Source organism: Sminthopsis crassicaudata, chromosome 2 (genome assembly GCF_048593235.1).
Source record: "Sminthopsis crassicaudata isolate SCR6 chromosome 2, ASM4859323v1, whole genome shotgun sequence".
NCBI lineage: Eukaryota > Metazoa > Chordata > Mammalia > Dasyuromorphia > Dasyuridae > Sminthopsis > Sminthopsis crassicaudata.
The window spans coordinates 502750580-502766221 of NC_133618.1; the positions used below are offsets into that span (position 1 = coordinate 502750580).

Here is a 15642-nt window from a genome sequence, read left to right on the forward strand (position 1 = left end):
GATAAATGTTTGTTGAATTCAATTCAAAATAATTCATCCCTTAATTAGACTTCATTGCTTCAGGGGCTTCTGGTCTGTCTCCCAGTATGGCTACTGAAACCCCCCCAGTCCCAGATTGAATTCGTTGGAATTGAAAGACATATCCTTCTGTCCAAAAATAGTGTCTTACCTCCCTCCCCCATTTTCTCAGGAACCCAGAGTACTTCACAAAAGAGACTCTCTTTCTACTCCTATTTCAATGATTTCTACAATTTCTCCAACCTGCAGCATGGAGAAGGTAAATGACTTTCTTTTAGAAAGTCAGAGGCCATTGCACATGCTGTGCTTTGTTGAGATCCACCGGGTCTCCACATCTCCCACCCTTTAAGAGAGGGAGCCCCATTGTTCTATTTCTCTTAAACAAGGTCCTATGCAGGCTTGGTTCCCAGACACAGCTCTTCTCTCAGTCATCCATCATGGCATGCAAACAGCTTGCTTCCTAAAGGCCACATTATGAGAAGATGCCAATAAATATATTTACATTTAATATGCTTTATAAAGGCAGCTATTCAAAAGCATCTGCTGAATCTGGAATTTCGTTTCAAACATCCCACTCTTTTACTTCATCCCTCTTCATTGATTGCTGATCGATTCGATTTTCAGCAGCCAATAGCTGATGGTTGGGTTGTTTTTTTAATTTTCAGCCTCAGGTTTAATTAAAGCGAGGTGTTCCTGACCCTGTCAAATCATTTCAAAGCTGGTCCCTGAACTTCGAGTGGGAAAACATCAGCATAAATTATTGATTAATCTTCATTCAAACTAATCTATCAATGACTTTCTCTGGTTGGCGGGACATGGGGGCTGGTGGTACCTCTTAGAAGTTTCTATTCAGTTACTTGAATGTTCCACTCCAGAAAGATGGTAAATAGACAGTTATAAAGTATTGATGAGGTTCGATGTAAGGCAGGGAGTTGTGGGAACCCCCTTCTGGTCAGCTCAGGTCCTTCATAAATGAATTTGCAAACCTGAAAAGTTAAATTGGTTCTATTATTAGAACAGAGAGATCAGTTTTTGCAGGCTGACTTCCTTAATGGGCAAGGTCCTGACAGAGATGTAAAGAGGGGTAAGGTCCTGTTAAGGAAATAGGTGAGAGAGATAAAGAGGGAGTAACACTGAAAAAAGAATGTCTTTTCAGCTGGCAGAGGGTTGAAGCTATGCTAAGGAGAGAGAGAGGTTCCCTGGCATGATCTTCAGGGAATTGAGCTGAAGAAGCTTGTTTTATGGGCAGCTCTCGGAAGGGGCTGGGAGCAGTTTGAGCTGGAATCAGAATAGAGAACCTTGGAATTGACTAAGTGTCCCTGGACTAATCTCCAACTCAATAGAGTTGGATAGAAATCTCCATTTCCAGCTCAGGCTAAGTAAGGAGTGGTCCTGGACTCAACTAATCCCACCCAGATAACAGAATGATTTTATCTTGATTCCCTGGGGCTGGTCTCTCAGGAGAGAGCTTCTCTGAGGGAGCTTCCCAAGTGTTTCCCCCAAAATCAGAGAGGGGGGAGAGAGAAAGTGTGTGTGTGTTTTTTTTTGGGCTCCCCTCATCAGTATGAATACCTTCAGCTGCCAGAGGGTGTCTGTACCTCAACCAAATTATGTGCTTTGGACCACTCTTTTCTCATCCAAAGTGATGTGAAACGTACCCATCCTGTTTCTTTGTCACACAAGAGATAGACCAACTTCTGAGACTGTCTTGATTAGCGTATCTTAAGACAGGTCTGGGACCTGGTCAGTCTTGGACTCTGCCTGGTTCTTCCCCAGCTCCTCCCTAGTTCTTTCCCTTCCTCCCCAGGCCCTTTCCTTGCTCTTCCTCTCCCCAGAGACTGGAAGAACATGGCATAATTCTATATGATTCAGCCTTGCTTAGTCATCTTTGGTTGAGCCAGTGAGCTATTTCCTGTGATAAGTGACAAATCTTTGAGCCATGATAAATGTCTTGCATGAATGTTATAGTTTCTTGAACCATAATTCTACTGTTCTAATAATTTAAAATTATTCTCTAACAAACTAAAACTATGCTCTCCCAATCTACTTCAAAAGGACTGGCATTGCAAGCCATTGAGGGAATTTGGGTGTCTATGTCTTGATCATGTACCCAAGAAAGTAGTGAAAGGGTCAAGAACATGCTCATTCTGTAAGTGTTTTCCACCTGTCATCCATCTTAAAACAAAATTCATATGTCACCTTCTTCCTTCCTCCACAAGCCCTTCCTGGGTTTTCCCAAAATCATCAGTGTTCTATCCTTTCAGAAATGAATTTGTATTTCTTTGTGTAGTCTTTGTGTTTATATATATATATATATATATGCATATATATGTATACACACATATACCTATATATATATATTATATACATGCTCTTTTACAAAGCTTTATTACTGGATTTTGTGTTGATGTTGTTTATCCCATCCTTTTCTCTGACCTCTCCCCTCTTCCCCAGCAAAATGTAAGCACCTTAAGTTAGGGATATTTTGTGTTTGTCTTTATAGCTCAGGAGTTTAGTTCAATACCTTGTATATAGTAGAGGTTTAATAAACTTTAAAAAATTGAATTGAATTCAAATAGTTTTGGAAATAGTGGAAAGAGAGCAGCTTAACTAGTAAAAAGAAGCTTTTATTTACAGGGACCCTTTATAGTTTTCAAGGATACAGTTCCCTTCACTATGTATATATTCAAAGTGAGTTACCGGTTTAGGAAGTCACTTAGCAGGCAAATTCCACTATTTGGAATTCTAGCAGAGAAAGGAGGAATCTGAGCTTCCAGGAGGGCTGTCACCAGTCTCTGTACTCAAGCTCATCCACTTCATTCCTAGGGGAGCCCCTCCAGCACTTCCTCATTGTCTCTTACTTTGGATCTGATTTTAGCAAGTTTGATGACCCGATTTCCTACTTCAATAATTATAGGTTATGTGTAAATGGGTTAGGGCAGCTTTTGGAGGCAAGTAAACAGGCACAGCTTTAGCGGTGAGTAGAGAGAGCAGATAGGGATGTTTTTACATGGCAAACAATATCAATCAGTCAAGATTTATGAAGCCCCTACTATGTGCCAATAATTGTGCCAAGTGGCAGGGATACAAAAAAGAGGCAAAAGACATCCTGCCCTCAAGGAGTTTATAATCTAATAGAGACAACATACATACAAATAAATATACACAAAACCAGCTGTACATAGCACAAAAAGTTAAGATTAACTGAGGGAAGGAACTAGAATTGAAAGGGTTTGGGAACTGAAACATGAGTTATAAAAACCCAGACTCTGGGACTGTTATTGTGCACCCCAGAGTCCCTAAGGCAAGACAGTATAATAAATGATGTTGATGAGGTCTAGATTTGGGGTACCCAAATGAAATTGAGGTCTAGTGGCAGGTTTGGGATACAGGGAGTCAAATAGAGCTCCCTGAAACCCCTTTAGATTCAGTGCAAGGATACAGAGGTAAATGAGGGCTAGTGGTGGCACAGAGTCCCCTGTAAAGGAATTTACAGACCTGAAAACCCAGATTGATAAAAGATGTTTATTGTGGGGTTTGGAAATAAAGTTAAAGTCTAATTAGTAAAAGGTGAAGATAGAGATAAGAGGGCACCGGAAACAGTGTTCCAGTGGGCAGAGACCCTTGGCATGACAGACGTAAGGCTGCCATGTTTGGAACCTCTGCAAAGAGAGAACTCCGGCTTGGCTTTTTTATAATGAGAGATTTAGCTAAAGGGGCCTGTGGGTGGCTCAGGTCTGGTGGGAGCTGGGACAGGCCTGGATCTTCTATTGTAATTCAAAGGGGTGCTTTTGACCAGGACTTGTGAATCAAAGGTCCTAGCTTTTTGAATTGATAATGCACCAGCTAGGAGGGGCTGGGAATCAGAAAGGAATAAATCAATCTGAAAGGACTAGTTTCTTAAAGGGACCACAACCCGTTTCACTGTCATATAGTGTGAGTGGCACAGAGAAGCCAGAACCCAGGTGTCCTGACTTGGGGCTCAGTATTTCTTCCCAGCACACCAGTACACAAACTATCATTGGCACAAATGCTTCAACAGGTAGCTCTAATTAGAAAGTTCCTCCTATTGAGTCCCAAACCTGCTTCCAAGCATGGAAATTTCCCTGTCTTTTGCTGTTAGTGGAAAGAACACCAATTTGGAGTCAGAGATTATTGTTGCTGTTCAGTTGGGTCCCACTTTTGGCAAAAATTCTGAAGTGGTTTGCTGTGTGCAGCTCAGTTTACAGATGAGGCAGACTGGGTGAGATGACTTGGCCAGATTTGAATTCGGGAAGAGGAGTCTTCTTGATTTTGGCCTGACAATCTCTCCTCTGTAGCACCTAGCTTCCCCGGAGCCTGAGTGCCCTACTCTAAATGCCAGCTCTGACACTATCTGTGTGACTGAGGGTATGTCATTTTAATTATTTAAGGGCGCTGTTGTAACATTCCATTGTATGAGGAAATTAATGACAAAAAAACACAAATGAAGGTGGCCTAGCTGTACCAGACCTAAAACTATATTATAAAGCAGTGGTCATCAAAACCATTTAGTTCTGGCTAAGAAATAGAGTAGTCAATCAGTGGAATAGGTTAGGTTCACAGGACAAAATAGTCAATGACTATAGTAATTTAGTGCTTGACAAACCTAAAGACCCCAACTTTTGGGATAAGAACTCACTATTTGACAAAAACTGCTGGGAAAATTGGAAATTAGTATGGCAGAAACTAGGCATTGACCCACACCTAACATGGTATACCAAGATAAGGTCAAAATGGGTTCATGATTTAGAGATAGTCATATTATAAGTAAATTAGAAGAACATAGGATAATTTACCTCTCAGATCTGTGGAGACTGAAGGAATTTGTGGCCAAAGAAGAACTGGAATTCATAACTGAATACAAAATAGATCATTTTTATTATATTAAGTTAAAAAGATTTTGTACAAACAAAACCAATGCAGACAAAATTGGAAGGGAAGCAATAAACTGGGAAATTTTTTTTACACTCAAGGGTTCTGATAAAGGCCTCCTTTCTAAAACATCTAGAGAATTGACTCAAATTTATAAGAATTCAAGCCATTCTCCAATTGATAAATGGTCAAAGGATATGAATAATTTTCAGATGAAGAAATTGAAACTATTTCTAGTCTTATGAAAGAGTGCTCTTAATCACTCTTGGTAAGAGAAATGCAAATTAAGACAACTCTGAGATACCACTACACACTCTCAGATTGGCTAAGATGACAGGAACAAATAATGATGAATGTTGAAGGGGATGTAGGAAAACTGGGACACTGATGCATTGTTGGTGGAGTTGTGAAAGAATCCAGCCATTCTGGAGAGAAATCTGGACCTATGCCCAAAAAGTTGTCAAACTGTGCATACCCTTTGACCCAACATTGTCTCTAGTGGGTCTGTATCCTGAAGAAATCATAAAAGAGGGAAAGGGACCCACATGTGCAAAACGTTTGTGGCAGCCCTCATTGTAGTGGCTAGAAACTGGAAGATGAGTGGATGTCCATCATTTGGAGAATGGCTGAATAAATTGTGGTACATGAAGGTTATGGAATATTATGGTTCTGTGAGAAATGACCAGCAGGAGGAATACAGAGAGACCTGGAGAGACTGACATGAACTGATGCTGAGTGAAATGGGCAGGACCAGGAGATCACTGTACATTTCAACAACAAGACTAAATGATGATCAATTTTGCCAACATTGCTCTTTTTAACAATGAGGTGATTCAGGCCAGTTCCTATGATCTTATGATGAAGAGAGCCATCTACACCCAGAGACTTGTGGGAACTGACTGTAGATCACAACATAGAATTGAAAATGAAAGGCTAAAAAAACCCAAAAAAACCCAACAACAACATTCCATTTCTGCACTTGGGAAGGAGAATCTCCCTGCCCTGCCCCGGGTTTCTCTTGGACAAGGGTCCTGGCCCGGGTCATCCTGCTGGACAGTTTTCCAGTGTACTGTAGAAGAGGCTAGGGGTCCCTGTGCTGTGGCCAATGCATCTCCCGAGTGGATCTCCCCACCTCTCAGCTCCTCTGGGGGATCCTGCTCCATATTCCCCAATGTCCAAGAAAAAAAGCACGCGCTCCAGCTCATTCCCACAGAAGGGCCTCCGCGATCACGGCGCTGGCGCCTGACCAGTCCCACTCTCCCTTTGCCGCCCCATCTTCCTTGGCCTGATCCTTGCTCTGGTCCCCCTGACCTGCTCCTTGTTTCCTAAAACGACCCTGGACCAGCCCGCCCCAGTGCTTTTCCATGCTCCTCGGCTCACTCCCGCCCCATTGTCTGAAATGATTTTCCTCTAGAGACTGAATCCTGTAGTCAAGGCTCGGAATCACAGCCGCCACCCTGCCGTCCTTGCCCTCAGTTTCCTCATCTGTAGATTGGGGATGTTTGACCCCAATAGCATCTCTATCAGACCGCGTCCCTGTCACAACCTCTCCCGGGAAGTATGGGGAGTTCAGCCAATATTTTCATATCCCAGCATAGTCAATGAAGCAGGGAGTCTTTTTATGAACTAAGACCTGTGACTAGAGGTCAAAACAGAAGTAGAATCTGATTTTGCAAGTGCGGACATTCCACTTTTCTCCCCTCCCCAGACACTCGGCTGTCCCTCCTCAGCCTCTTGGGGCGTGGCCCCTGGAGACCCCGAGCGCTCCCCTCCCCCGGTCCCCGGGCCCGTGCCCAGCCCCCAGTCCCTGTGGACTCCCGGCAGAAGGCGGCTCCTTTGATGGTGTATTTCAGTCCTCCGCGACCGCAGCCCAGCGATCTCGGGGAGCCACGAGATGAAAGGGTCGCCTCTCCGGCTCCTCCTCCAGAGCGGCAGGATCGATACGGACTTGGGAGGGGGCCGGAACCCGGTAAGAGAAGCGGCGGGCCGGAGGCGGAGAAAAAAGCAAGGAGCGAACGGAGGGCGCGGGCTATTTTAGGCGCGCGGCTTGGGGAGAAGAGAAGCTGACGCAGGACACCCTGGGGACCAGGGCCCTCCGGAAGAGGGGAGGCTGAGAGAGCCATCAGCTGCCTGTGGGCGCCTTCCTTCCCACCCAGGATGCAGAGGGATGTGTGAAAGTGTGCTAGGGACTCAAGGAGATGCGCTTTCCTGACCTTTAACGTCTCCTAGCGCCAAAAGCGAACTTCCCGGCTCCGGGCCCCAGGGCTCCGGAAACCCGCCCTCCGGGGCCCAGCCCCAGGGCCACCCCTAATTTGCTCCTGTGGGCAAACTGATCATTCCCTCCCCTGCAAAGTGGAGGCCCCGTATCTTGGCCAGTGGCCGCTTCTTTGGGACAAGCGTCCAGGACTTGGGCGTGCCCCGCCCCTGACCCAGCCCTACTGTTCGTCCCACGGGACAGGGGAGAGTGCCGGGCTTTGCGTGGGAATCCCGCCTCGGCCACTTCCGGGCTGAGACACTGGCCGGTGACGTCATCGGACCTCCGATTTATCCCTGAGACACAAGACCCCCAGGGCCCCTTTCAGCTCTCCCTCTGAGCTCCCGTGGAGCGCTGCGCTAGCTGCTGGGGGAGATAAAAAATGTAGAGAAGACATAGCCCTTGCCTTCCCGGAGCTCACGGAGTCTACTAGTAAAATACAACACAAGGTGCGCGTTGTTTACATTATAGTATGAATTGTGTGTGTGTGTGTGTCAATCACATGTGTACACACATTACATATGTGTGTACATAGATTAATTATATTTATATTTTACATATACGTGAATATAGCCTACACATACAACTGGGTGGCAGTCCTGGAGTCAGGGAGAAGCATCTTTCTGCGTTCAAATCTGTGCTCGGACACTCACTGGCGCTGTGACTCTGGGCAAGTCACTTAAACCAGCCTGCCTCAGTTTCCCCATCTGTAAAGTGAATTGGAGAAGGGAATGGCCAAGCCCTCCAGTATCGTTGCCGAGAAACCCGACTGGGGTCACCAAGAGTCAAACTCGACTGAACCACATGTGTAGCGCGTGTACATGCACATGCATATCACAATACACACTGCCCAGTGCCACACGGTAAGGAGTTAGAGAGATGAAAATAAAACGGTGGTGGGTCGGAGAGGATGAGCGTCAGTTCCCTGGGGGAAGAATCTGTGCTTCAATTACAACCACTAGTAAGTATTTTGTACAGATGATCGCTGACTGAGTTGCAGATCAGAAAAGATTTAGGAGATCATAGATATGAAATCTCTTTGGAAGGTAAATAACTAGTGATGGTATTGCCTTCTTATTCCCTTCTGTCTTTGGCAGCTCAGGAACTCAAGTGGGCGGAATGCTGAGCTTAGTGTCCGGAAGATCTAAGCTAACCTCCTGCCTCAGACACTCACTAGTTGTGTGACCCTGGGCAAATTGCCTTTTTTGAGTCTGTTTCCCCTTCTGCAAAATGACTTGCTGGCCTCTGCGTTCTCTCTTCGCCCCAGAGCTGTTTGATCCCGGATGCCTCTTTGTGGTCTCCAGGAGTCCCCCACTACCTGCAGCAGCCGGCTCCACCTGCCTGCTCCTTCAGGGTCACTGAGGCTAGGCGAGGCCTTAGAATTTATCTAGCTCATGCCTTCATTTTGTGGATGAGGAGCAGGGTTCTGAGAGATTAGATGACTTGCTCACATTCACACTGGTTACAAATGACTGAAGTAGGAATTGAATCAAGGTCCTCTCATTCCATTTCGCCGTTTCTTAAACTGTAGGGTCTTGTAATTGAGTGTGGGATGTGTGAAATTATGATTTATTAACAGTAAATGATATATACACCTATTTTGGACCCATATGCCTGGAGTCCTGTAAAGATTTTCAGGTGAAAAAGGGTAAGGAGTGGAACAAATTTTAAACGCCCTGCCCTACTGAACACTCCTATTGGCTCCAGCTGCCGTTTCTTTACTTTTTCCAGCTCCGGAGATATTGGCTAGCAGCAGCAGTCTTTAGCACCAGAGCCAAGGACTAACTGAATCTTTGGACAAAGATGTCCCACTGCTCCACTTCTGTAGATGATTTCAGAGGAGCCACATCCTCTCTGTGTTGTGAGTTTGAGCGCTATTTATAATGATTTCTCTTGTTTTCCTATAAGAAGAAAAATGTGCATACTCAGCAGGTCTCCAGTACAGAAACTTAGGGAGAAGATATCCCTTATCGGGACACACTTCAACAATATCATAATTTTTGCTCCAAGTCTGTACTCCACTAATGTCCTCCTCTAAGGCCCCATCATGGTGGAAGTGAACCTTGGTCAAAAGCTGAGTCAATGAAGTCCATTCTCTGCCAGTCTTTTAAGCTAGAATGGCTTAACTCCATACCTAATGATTGTTTCTGTTGTCCAAGGAACAGACTGGCTAAGTGTGGAGTCACTGACATATTACGCTCCATAGCACTCATGAAGGCTGCCTATCGCAAGGTGGAGGGATGATGATTCTGTGTGTGGCAAGTGTGAGTTATTAATCACAATCTGAAAAGCAGGGCACCTGATCTGTGGGGCAGGCAGGCAACAGCTGATGTCAATAACCCTGGTGTGGGTACCAGCCTCCTCTCTTCTGGTCTTGTCTGCAAAACACAAGCACGAGATTCTGGACTGGAGCTAGTAAGCCAGAGATGGCTGCAGAGCTGACTTGCCGTCTGGTGGGAGAGCATTCTAGCCAGATGAGACTTGGGCACGTTGCACTGAGAGCCCAAGTGACCTTCCTCATGTCTGTGTCTTGCACGGTAGGCTGTTCTGCAAACCGCTGCAAGTCTTAAGTCATAACAACCGCCAATGCCTTTGGGTATTTTGGGTAACAATATTGTCATAAGGTAAGCAGGATGTCGCTATACCTTCCAAGTCCTTCCTTTTGCTCTTGGCCATCCTTTGTGGGAAGTCACAAAACACCCACCAAGGAATTCAAGAAGTAGTTTGGTGCAGAAGAAGAAACCTTGAAACCTACTTTGAATCTATTGCAAGTTGTTTGAGGGTAGCACAGGTATTTTATTTCTTTTTATAATTAAGGCCCAAGGACCCCCCTTCCCCATAGGAGACACTCTTGCTGAATAAATGATTAGAATGCTACCTCACATGAGATTCCTGGGGTGACCTGGACCAGAACTGTCTTGTGGGCTCCAGGGCTTGTCCCTCCTCACTGCTATTCCTTTTTGTTTGAGCAGAATGGGGACTTGGAGAAACTAGGATCATAGCGATCTTATCCTTTGCATTTTTTTTTCTGTGAGTTTATAGGGTACGTAAAGCTACCCAAAGCTACTCAACCAGGGATACTGTGACAAATGGTGGCAAAGTGGAAAGGGTTTGGGATTGGTTCAGAATTAAGAGGATATGGGGGATGGAATGGGAGCAAGGTGGCAGGGGGAGGAGGGGTAGAGGACTCTTGGCTCTTCTGTTTAATAGCCCTGTGGTCGTGGCTTGGATGAGACTGTCCCAGAGCCTCAGCTTCCTCTGGCCTATTTGTCTTTTCCATCTCCTACCCTCAGGCCTTTGCAGTCTGTCCCCTGGCCCAAATGCTTTCTTCTTTATCTCTGCCTCCTGGGATCTCTCCCCAGCATAAAGGGGGGAGCTGAGCATAAATGGTTCCAACCCCCATGAAGGTGGCGCAAGTAGAAGCATCTGGTCAGACATCAAAGACCCCAAGGTCACCTGCTGGGCCATTGCCAGTCATCCTGACTTTTGTCTTGTCACTCCGGAAGAGAGACTGAGGCTGAGAACTTTGTCCAATTCACAGGCAATCCATGTCTTCTCTGAGCCAACAGCAATTCTCTTCAAGGCTTAGTTTAAGTGTCATCTCCTACATAAGGCTTTCCCCAACTCTTCCAATTGTCAGTGCTCATCTCTGAACCCCTCAAATTATTTTGTATTTACATATCTGTTAACTGTGTACCCCTTGTTTGCCCTCAGTAGAATGAAATCTTCTTGAGGATAAAGAGAGCTGTTTCATTTTTGTCTTTACTTCCCAAGTGTTCAGTTCCTGGCATGTAGTATGCACCTGATACATATTTATTAAATAAAAAACTGGATGTCCCATAAGTATCTCGGTCCAGCTCCCTGTACAATCTTAGGGAAATTCTGTGGCTCAGTTTTCTGATCTGTAAAATAAAGGGCTTACATAAGATGATCACAGAGGTCTCTTTGGGCTCTAAATCCTACAATTCTATCTTTGCATCTTTTCTACTCATATTTACTAGCCAGGCTCCAGGTGTTGCTCGAAATATTAAAGTTCTCAGTCCTTGCTCTCTCAGGGTTTAATTCAAGGACAAAAGTCTATATACTTTCATGAGAAAAGATGAATCAATTCTATACTTATCAAGTTATAAGGATAGGCACAGTACTTTACTACACCACAGAAAATATAAAGATAAATAAGATATGATAAAGTCTCTACACCACAGAAGCTCTGGGTAAAACTGAGGAGACAAGTCCTACGTGCGTACAAGATAACTGACAACACAAAGCAGACTGTACATGGTGCCAGATGAGTGGTTGGGGCCATTGGAACTGGAAGGCTTCTAAGGAGGGAATGATCAGAGCGGCTTGCTTTGGTTAGAGAAGATTTTTCACAAGACCAGGGTGTATGTTCACCAGGCTGGGAGAAACCTTACGGGTGACCAGTTTAACCTCATTTTACAGATGAAATATATAGATATTGGCAATGCCCATAAAAAGGAAAAGCCTTGCCCTTGATATAGGATTTGGTCCGAAAGGAAGAAGTTTATTTCTGTTGGTGGTTTAAGGGAATGACAGTGTGTGCAAGAGAATTATAGCACGACTGTGCAGGTCCTTTCAGGGAGAACAAGGAGCAGACTGAAGGACAAGAGCAGAGATTAGAGGAATTGATGAAAGACAAGGCTACAAAAGTATGTTGGGGCTCTGGAAATCGGGCTGAGAAGCTTAGCTTTTATTCTTGATGTATCTGGCTTTGCTGAAGATTTTGAACTGGAGACATTATAAAATCATTGTTTTGAAAGATTGACCTCTGGCAGTTGTACATTTAAAGATGGGATGGGGGAGGGAATATTAAGACAAGAAGCAGAAGATCAATTAAGAGAGTACTGTAATGCTGTAGATGTGAAGTGATGGGCACTGAGCTACAATGGTGATAGCAGGAAAGGAAAGGAAGGGGCAGATGTCAGTAACACTGAGAAGGAAAAGTTGCCTGGGAAGCTGAGGGAAGAGGGAGTGGAGGGAGGGAGAAGAAAGAAAAGGATGCCCTAGACTTTCTGAGCCCAAATAACACTGTGAAAATGAAATAGAGAGCTTACTCCCTTTTTGCTCAGAGATGGGCTCCAAGATTATAAGACAAGTATCCCAGTATTCTGGAGCCCACTCCCATGCCGCTCTTCTCATGGAAAAGGTGAGCTTCTGAAGGCTGGTGACACTGTTGGGAGGCCTTCTTCATGCTAAGTTTCCAACACTTTCCTGCTTTTTTCTTTAGCCCTTCTCGGCCATCCTGCTTGCCCTATGATAATTACCCTGGGAAAGCTTGCCTCTCCTGGATTAGGTTTGGAGGCTGGAATGCATAATGAAATGCCTTTTGAAATCATCAAGCTGCTTTGTCTTCTCCTCGTTTTCCTCCATCTCCCCCTTTGCTCATCACCACCTTCCAAACTCCCCACCCCCCATTTTAAAATGCAGACGTGGAAATTCAGTGCTGCTGTTTTGCTATTTAGATGATAGAAAGCAAAATGATAAAACGCTCTGATTGTAGCAAGGAACAAACTGCGACCTCATAGAAGGTTCATTGCTCTCCCTCTATTCACCAGCAGCCAAATGGGAAGCTAGCTTTGTTTTGAACACTAGTCTTTAAAGGGAAAACAAATTCAAACAGCTTCATGAAAAATTCTGGCTTTTATGACAACTAATTATCTGCTGTCCAAAACAGACTTAGAATCTCTTAAAAAAAAAAAAAAAAAAAAAAAAAAAAAAACCTTTCAAAAAGCAGTCTCTTCTCCCAGAAATCACTCACATTGAGAGAAGAACCAAGCTTGCTTGGGGCACATTCTGGAGCTATCCACACAAAGTAGTACTGACTTTGTCAAGGACGAGGGACCATTTATCCTTTTCTCTGAAGGAGACTCCTTCAGTCTAGAAACTAACTGGGAGACTAGGCTCCCTCCAAGAGCTTTGCATTCGACCAGTATAGACACTAATTGTATTCCCCTGAGTAGAAAGTCTGGGCTGGGAGGGGGAGGGGTCTAAAGTCCTAGATCATGATTCTAAAGTATAGGACAGAAGGTAGAGATTTTCCTCCCCAGAAAACCTTTAACAAAAGTTGAGATGGATCTCATGAGGAGGTTCTTCTAGCCTGCTCTCATCATGCCATTCCCCTGGTGTAGGAACCCTTGTTGCCCCCCATTTCCAGCCAGATGTGGAGAGCAACAGACTCAGTGAAGTCTCAATTTGTTGTTCTTTACAATCAGAATATTGTGTTCCTTTGCTTTCGACCATCACCACATCTTCTGCCCAGCTTTTAACCTGACCTTACCTTGTGTGCCTTTATCTTCAGTTAGACTTGGATACAAAGGTTCCATTTCAGACAGGACAACTTTCTTTGCTATCCCTGCACACCCCAGGTTCACTTCTCTGCTGATCTGTAACTTTCATTCTTTGCTCCCAATTCTATTTTCTCAGGTCAAGCAGAACTAACCTAGTCCTTTCTCCACATGACAATACATCATTAATAAAAATGCTGAATAGTACTAGAGTAAGCATAGATCCCTGGGGCAATCCACTGAAGACCTCCTGCCAAGTTAACATCGAATCATTTACAGCTATTCTTTGAATTCAGCCATCCAAGTCCAATCAGTTCTGCATCCAACTGACTGTATTATCATCTAATCTATATATGGCCATCTTTTCCACAAAAATCACTTGAAGTACTTTTATCAAAAGCTCCCAGGTCTATAGTTTGTAGCTTCTTTTCCCCGTCCTTTTTTGGAAAAATGGAAAATGCACCTTTCTCAGATGTGGTGGTACTTTTCCTGTTTTCCAAAGTCTTTCAAATATCACTGACAGTGACTCAGCAATCTCAGCTTCTGGTTGTTTTTAGCACCAGAGCATGTAATTCAGCTGGTCTTGACCTGAATGCATCAAGGGCAATTAAGGGTTCTTGATGTCTCCTCACTTACCTTTGGTACCAATAACCTGTTAGTCATCTTTGCTCTATCATAACCAATAAAAAGGTCTTCTTTTCAGAGAAAACAGAAACCAACAGGACTTGAGCATCTCTGCTAGTTACCATTGTCCCATTCAGCCTAGCAAAGAATATTCTCTCTTCTTTGATCTTCCTTTTTCTCACAATATAGCTAAAACCTCCCTGCTTTTTATCATTCTTAACTTCTCACACCAATCTTAGCTCATTCTGAGCTTTATAAATCCCAACACACCATTTTTACAAGACCATGTCATTCTCTTATATTTATCCTCTGTTACCTGGCCTTGTTTCCATCTTTTGTCCATCTATTTTTAAAATCTAAGTTGGTTGGTGAGTTCTCTGTGTATTCACATCACTCTCCTCAGATAAATCCCCCTTTTCCTCCCCAATAGAATTGTTTTCTCTTTCTTTATGTCTTCAGAATTCTCTCTTAGGTTGATTTCCCCTGAAGCATTTTATGCTATGTAATCCTGTCTTTTACTGAACCTTTAGAAATCTGCTTTCCCCAAATCTAGAGTGTGTGTGTGAGACTATGTTATCTAGATTTCCTCTATTTTTCTATTACAAATTCTGAAATGGAACGGTCACTTCCCCCTAGTGTTTCCCATCTTTTCTACCCCAGAAACCAGGACCTCCTTGTTATGAGAATCAGATCCAGAATAGAATTTCCCAATCTTGGTTTCTATACCTTTTAAGGAAAAATTTATTACCAACATAAATCAGAAAATTATTAGTTGTTCTGCTTTTGGCAGAGAGAGAGAGAACCCCAGTATATGTCTGGATAATTGAAGGTCCTCCCTCATGATTATATCATGCCTCTGTGCTAAGTTGTGTACTAGCATGGGGGAGTTTCCCAAACTTCTCAGCTAGTCTTCTTTTGACCAAGTGGTCTATAGTATACTTCAATGAAAATCACTTCTGTTTTTCCTTCCCTTGATCCCTCTGAATACTCTCCATCATGCTTTCTCCTTCTAGTTCCTGGATTTCCTCCCATTCTTAATATTCAATGCTATATACTCCATTCTCTTCCTTTTTACTTACCCTGCTTCTTTGGAATAAGTTATGACCAACCATAGTCCCAGCCATGGATTTTATCCCATTTTAAATCTAATATTCTTTATGGGCCTTGTAAGATAATTCCATGTAGCAAGGCAGACTGAGGTAGAGAGTGTGGAGGCAGAGGAAAGTAGTACATCGGGTGACCAGGTCTTATTCCCTTATAATTCTGGACATGGAGCAGGTATTTAATACATTTTCAGTTTGTTGGTCCATTCAGACAAAAACAAACTCATCCCTCATCTTTCTTGGAGTAAGACATGTGGTGGAGGAACAGTATCTGAGGACAAGGTCAAAATACTTGACTGTCTTCTGGCCACGCCACTGCTTCGATAAACACCTTTTTTTTTTTTATTAGAGCTTTTTATTTTTCAAAACATATGTGTGGACAATTTTTCAACATTGATCCTTGCAAAACCCTGTGTTCCAATTTCCCCCCCTTCCCCACCCCCTC

At 43.9% G+C, this 15642-nt stretch overlaps 1 protein-coding gene across 1 annotated transcript in view; it reads right to left on the reverse strand.

Annotated features, from left to right (window-relative positions):
• Positions 1-513: 513 nt before the first annotated feature.
• MED27 (mediator complex subunit 27) overlaps positions 514-15642 on the reverse strand; it is a 303253-nt gene continuing 288124 nt past the window's right edge. Inside the window, exons 8-9 of the transcript XR_012486892.1 lie at positions 4836-4893; positions 514-1004 (exon numbers count right to left, since the gene is read on the reverse strand). The gene's annotated coding sequence lies outside the window, so the exon portion shown is untranslated. The remainder of the gene's footprint in view (positions 1005-4835; positions 4894-15642) is intronic.